Source organism: Chlorocebus sabaeus, chromosome 11 (assembly GCF_047675955.1).
Source record: "Chlorocebus sabaeus isolate Y175 chromosome 11, mChlSab1.0.hap1, whole genome shotgun sequence".
NCBI lineage: Eukaryota > Metazoa > Chordata > Mammalia > Primates > Cercopithecidae > Chlorocebus > Chlorocebus sabaeus.
Window position 1 is genome coordinate 13,937,371 of NC_132914.1, and position 7,068 is coordinate 13,944,438.

A 7,068-nucleotide genomic window follows, 5' to 3' on the forward strand; every position below is an offset into this window, starting at 1 on the left:
AGCAATGCTTGTCTCTTCTCCCAGGTTATAAATTATGTTGCTGGAATAGGGAAAGTCTGAGTCTGTTTTTGCTTACCTAATTCCTAGCACAAAGCCTGGCTCAGAGTAGACACTCGATACATATGCATAGTTGTTAAATGAATGAATAAAAGAACAATTTATCTGAACTATGGAGGGTGAAGTCAGTAGAAATAAAATGAATCAGGAGAAAAGGAGATTGCTTTAGAACTCTCCTTTTTACCTGTTAGAAAGAAGAGCTGACTTACTTGGTGATTGACTGAACGTGGGGATGAAACAGGTGAAGGAATTAGGAATGGTTTTCAAGCTTAGCTTCCAAATAATTAATTGAGAGAGAAGTATTATTAACAGAAACAGGGAATCCAGAAAGATGATGAATTTAATTTTAGATATATCAAATCACTATGAAGACCCTGAGGAACATATCCAATAGGCATTTGCAGGTCAGAGTAGTTATACATGGAGATACAGATTTGGGACACGCTTTCAAAATGAAAAGCCGTCCGCTTAAGAAAGTGGAATTAACTAGAGAAAGAGAATAAACAGAATAGCAGAGGCCCTGGGAACTGCATATTGACACATGTCTATTGAAGGAGGCAGTGAAGAGAAGAGGAGTTGATTAAGTGGACAGAGGAGCAGACAGGGATGACATGAGGGTTGAGCACTGCCACAGAAGCCTGGGAGAAGTGAATCCCACTGAGTGGAACATCAACATTGCAGAGGAAGAACGAAGACCAAAAATTAGGCATTGACCTTTAGACAATTCCTCGGTGACCTCTGGGAGTAGAGTTTCTAGACAGCACGAAGTGGGACAAAATACTGATTTTCGGAAAAGAAGAGACTGCTTGTACACATCACTGATTGAAGAAGTGTGGCAATGGCAAGCAAATACAAATAGGATTGTAAGTAGAGTGAATAGTGGAGGAGACATCAAGGAACATTTCTCGAGTTATTAGAAGCCTGTATATGCTTATAAACAGCGGAAGTCTGTGGACAGGAGAAATTGACGGTGCAGTTGGATGGGAAAAGGGGAGAGTACAGGGCCAGCCGTGCTTATTGAGGGAAGAGTTTTCCAGAAGCGATGAAATAGGTGGTGTGGCTCACTTGAGTAAAAGAGCTTGCTCTCTCTCTGAGACTATCACTTCTCATCAAGACTGCGGAAGAAATTGAGGAGGGAGAGGAAACTGAGTGCGCAAAGGAAGTGGAGTAATAGGGAATAGGCTTCACATCCTCAGCATTCTCCGCTTGCACAAGCTCACACTGGGGAAAAGCATGAGTTGTTGCCCTGGAGCAAGCTGCCTGTCTGCCAGGCCAGTAGTGACACAGCCCCTTTTAAATGCTCCATACTTATGAGAACCAAAAAAAAAAAAAAAAAAAAAGAAGAGAGAAAAAAAGGTAGGTTCAGGGCTGACACACGGCAGCTGCATTCTGGGATTGGGCTACAGCTGGCCCTGGCCGTGCCCCTCTCTCTGAGGGCTGTTGGAAGAGGCGCTTTCTTGTGTACACAGGTGGAGGAGCCCACATTTCCAATCTTTTAGCCCCACCTCTGGCCCAGCCCAGTTGCAGACACCCTTCCTTTGGGCTGTGAACTCGACTGCATGGTCAAGCCTAGGGCAGCCTGAAGCCAGTGATGAAAATCCCTGGCATTTCCTCTCATCACCATTTCCAAAGGGCTTTCCCCAAATATGATCTCATTCCATTCTCATGGCACCATGGCATTTTCATCTCCAATTTAGAGATGCCAATCACTAAGCACCTCTAGAGAGGCCATGCCGTTAATAGTATCTAGGGCTGCTGACTTGAAAACTCGGGCTCTTTCAGCCATCTCACATGGTCTGCATCTGACTCATCCCCTTTGGAGGTGAGAAGGTGGGCTCTGGGATTTGGGAGATGAGAATGACAAAAAAAACCTGTATTAGCCATCCCGCCTGAGCTTGCCAAAGGTAGCCACCTCCATCCGTGGGTCAGGAAGCTCTTTCCATTTCTGCTAGAAGGAACTGATGGTGCCTATTGATTAAAAATCTCATGAAAAGAGAAGCAGAGCAGGCAATTGTTATGTGTTTGGTGGTGCTGGTATGTGGGGCATGAAGAGAAAGGAGAAATGTCTGAAACTACATTCACCAATCTTAAGCAAACTTCATTGCTTGAAACACAAGAGGGAAACAGCTGACTTCCTTCATCTTCACCTTGGATGTGCGAAGGTTCACCCCAGGTGAAGGGCACTGACCAGATGTGTGACCCTGGGCAAGTCACTTTGTCCCTTTAGGCTTGAGCTTCCTTTCCTGGAAAACAACGAGGCTGCAATAAATGCCCAAGGTCGGACTAACTCGAATAGTCTCTGAGTCCAGGATTCTTAGGAAAATGGAAATCATTAGAATAGGAAGGGAAGAGCTTCTTCTTGGGGACTTCTGGTTCAAGGCCTGCCTTCCTGAAGGGGCAGTTAAATCATTAATAGGTTGGTGAAAAAGCATCATTTTCTTAGGGATGGAACGTGCCCTTAAAGTATTTGCAAAACTAGCTAACTAACAACCAGCAAACTAACCACCTAACTAACCAACTAGCCAATTAACTAACCAACCAGCTAGCTAACTAACTAACTAACTATCTACTAACTAAAACTAACACCTGAACAGCAGCCACAGTGTGCGGAAGGAGCAATTGCAAATACCCTTTTCTTCTGTTGCAAACAGGGATGGCTCCAGCAGTTGGATGGCAGCCCTGGGTTTCCTGACATAACCTGTATCTGCTTGGTGCTCCTCGGCTTGCAGGGCGCAGGCAATTTTGGTTTCATGCGGCCATGCCAAGTGCAGAGAGAGGCCCCGGCTGCACTTTCAGTCACGTGACCTGGTGACTCAGGCCCTTTCTGGTTCCTGCTTGTCAGGGTATGGGAAAGGTGAGACACCACTTTGCAGTGGCTCTTTGGGAGGGTCTAGGGTTGAGCAATGGTTTGTTATTATATAGGTTGCCCTGAACCCTTTTTACGTGAGTGTAATGAAGTTATCTTATAGCCCCAGAATTGCCATTTTCAGATGATGTCTGCAGAGTTGCTGTGTTCATCTCCTGTCTCCAGGAGTAAGCCAAAATCAACTGAGGGGAAAAAATAAATCTACATTTCACCACTTCCTTTAATGAAATAGTTTGGTATTTAACCACCTCATCACCCAAAATGTCTTTTATGCTAACCTGAATCCACCCTGCCACGTTTAAGCATAATTCCTCTAACTCTGGTAGACAGAGTGGAAAATTTGTTCCACGATGGCAGGAATGTCTACGTAACCTTAAGAGAAGATGCTAATTCCAACTTTATTTTCTCTTCTCTGCCTATCTGTAGCCTCTGTTCTTTCAAACTAGGTTTCAAATTTACCTCCTTTAGGAATCTTTCACTGTGGAACCCCTCCTTTCTACAGAAGAGACCAGAACACACAGGCTCAGAGTTTATATTCTTATGTGTTTGTTCTTACTGATGTGCTGTTTTGAAAACGCTTTTGAGTTGATTTCAGGGCGCAGTGCTCTGTATTTGCAGGTGGGATGGATTCTCTGTAATGCAACTGTGGTGTTGTGAAAAGCGCTGTGGCCTTGGAGTCAGGAATCCTGGATATGTCACTTACCAGCCATTACTTGAGGCAGGTTCCTCAATCTCGGAGAGGTTTGGATTATTCCTCTGGAAATCAGAAAATGGGGCTCTAACTCCTGCAGTCACTGTGAAGATAAATGAAGGAATGAAGATAAATGAAGGAAAGTGCGGAGGATAATGGCTTGCATTTAACAGGTAGCCCATTGACACTCACTTACGTACTCTGAGGGACCAAAACTTCTATTTCTATTGTTTTTCTCCATAATGCCCCACTGCGCTGCTCTGCCCACAGCATAAGCTTAATGAGTGTCACACACTAACTATCTATTTGGTACCTAAGAACGAGCAAGCTGGAAAGGGCTTAGGGCCACTTTATGATCTGGGTGAAGTCTTGAAAAGTCCAGGATGTGGGTCCCCACTCCAGGTAGGTCACAGGAGATAACTCAGGGTGTCTCTGAGCTGGGGAACCAGATGAGAGGCAGGATCCATGAAATAGGAATCTAGGGGAAACAGAGGATTTGGTCCTAAAAGGGATGTCTGGTGCAGGCATGTGCCGGAGAAAAAGGGGCCAGCAATGCTTCTACTAAAATCTGTTCCTTGTAACTTCACCGGCTCTTAGAGTTCACCTTTGCACTGCCGGCTCCATTTTCCTGCGTCACTTCAACAAGCCAATTTCCGGTCCTTATCAGCACCGTGGGAGGTGGGGTTTCTTTATCCAGGTGCTCAGTTTGATTACCTATGAGAGACAGATGTTATTGATGCTAAAGTAATTTATTTTCCCTGGGAAATGCAGGCTTTGACCTCCGCCTGGTTCCTTAGCCCTTCCTACACACAAGGGTCAGAGGCTCAGAGATGGCTGTGGCCATGCTCCAGTGAGTGCAGGTGACAAATCTCAACCCTGATCCAGTTTGACTCCAGGGTGAAATGGGCAGGGATGACTCACAGGTTGAGGAACCCGCTCCACAAAGGCTCTGTGGAAGGAAATGATGTCTGGGTGGAAAATGGGCTTGCAGCTTTGGGATGAACTAAGCCTGGAGAGATTACTGAGGGCGAGGGAGGGGTTTATTTATAGAGGGCGAGGCCTTCTCTTTTTCCCACTAGGCCAGATGAATGGAGAGGTGAGGAAAGAAGCCTGTTGGGGGACCACATCTATTCCCTGGCTCATCTCTTCAGTCAAAGCCTGGCAGAAGCTTCTCATTTATTTTTCTACCACCAGTTCCCTGACCCAGGATAGGATATCAGGTGGTAAATCAATACTTGCATGTGGTGATTTTTGCTTTGTGGACCCTCAGATACAGACAGCCGAGCTCAACACATTTCTCAGCCACACTGTTGTTAGTAGGCTATGCAAGGTCACATTTTGGTTTTATTTTGGTCATTTGCCTTTTTCCTTTCATCCCTTATCTTCACTTCCATTTCCCTTCTGTACCTCCCTTCCCTATTCCACACTCTACCTGTACTCCTGACTCACTCGTGGTATTCTAATGACAGAACAAGAACCCCATGCATGTGCCCTTATGGCTTTGGCAAGAGCTTCTCTGGGTATATACCAGTCTGCGGGATCACTGGGCCATAAGGCATAGGCATGGCCTATGCCGCTCCTATATATGCCACATAGGAGTATTTCACTAAATACTGCCTGGTTGCTCTCCAGAATGGCTGCATTCCAGCAGTGAATGAATGAGCCTGTTTCCTGGAATCTTCTCCAGAACTTGCTGTTACCCGACTTTCTAATCTTTGTATACTGGGTGTGTGTAAAATACTACATCATTGTTTTTAAATTTGTATTTTTCTGATTTCTAGGAGGGTTACATATCTCATCTCTTACTTGTTATCTATTCTCTAATTTGTGTATTCCATGTTTTGCCCATTGTTCTTTGGAGTTTCCAGTCTTTTTCATGTTGATTTGCAGGAGTTTTTGCATATATTAGATATATAATTATCTATGTATGTAGACACTATAATTTTTTGGGTATTGTTCTTATCCAGTTTTGGAAGCAAGATTATACTTACTAGCCTTGTCAACTGAATACTATTTTAATTTCTATAATGATGATCTATGCAAACTTTCAATTTCTTCTTCTGCCAAAGTTGGTACTTTATAAATTCACTATAATGTGTCTAGGTGTGGACCATTCTCCCCATCTGTGTTGTACAACATTCCATAAATCTTTCCAATTGAAGTCTCTCATTTTCTTTAATTCTAAGAAATAATAATTATTTCCTTAAGGATTTTCCCCTTTCAGTTTTTTTTTTTTTTTTTGGTCTTTTTGGAGAGCATCTGTTGTATGGTTAGTGATTCTTCTACTTCTGTAAATCTAACTTCCAGTTTTGTTTCTTTTTTAGAAAGAAATTAAAATTATATGGTATTTATTCATTTACTCTTAATAAAAATAAGCCTCTTAATATTCCCTTGTATTTATTTCACTTCTTCCTGGAGTACTTCTTCTAAGAGAATATTGAAAGAGGTTTTATATGTGCCTAAGATATCATCAATTTGCCCCCAAACTTAAAGACAGTTTAATTGGAGTTAAAATTCTAGGTTGAAAGTTTGTCTTTCAATGCTGAAAAAACTATTCTATTATCCCACATCCAATGTCGATAGTAAGGATTCCTGGTTGTCACCCAACACCCCCTGCCCTGTCCCAGGGGATCTGAACCTTCTCTCTGGAAATCAAGAGAATGTGGAGAGGATCTTTGGAGGCTAAGTGATGGTGTGCTGTGTGGATTGCAGGAGTGCAAGAGGACCAAGAGCTAATGGGGTGGGGTGGGCAGGGCAAGGCACAGGGAAGGAGATGTGCAGGTGGGGGATGTCTGGCTAATTCTTCTGGCTGGCAAGTGCTGACTTTTCCTGCAGAACCCTGGAAGGGTACAAAATTCTAAATTTAGAGGACTCGAAAACTCTAGATTTGATGGTGAGCAAGAGTGAGATGCAGGCTGAAACTCCCCACTTCTCTACCCTCTCATGGGGGAAGGATTGCTCCTCTGTAAAGAAACTGAACAACCTGATCCTGGTGTGGGAGCTGATGCCACATCCAGGCTCCATTACCACTGACCCTGCAGTGGAGCTGGGTAGTCTGCACGACCTCCAGTGTACTCTGAGTTCAGCCAGTTTTGCTTGCATCACCAACTGATAGGCATTTGAAAGAAACTATGAAACACAATTAAGAAAAAGAGAAATGACTCCACAGAAAAACAAGAGTTAATTCAGGATACATAAGGAACTTGAAAGAAACTCGAATTTGTATATTCGGAGACATTTATGAAACGATCACATCAATTAACAGAAGAGAATGCTATAAAAACACTAATTAAAAAGTTGGAGGATAAAATAGAGGAAAAGTAAAATAAAAAAGGTAACACATAGACTAAACCAGGGAACCAACATCTAACTGATAGAGGCTCCAAAAAGAGATGAAGACAAACAGATGAGGGAATGAAGTACAGAAAAACATTACAAGAGAATTCCCCAGAGT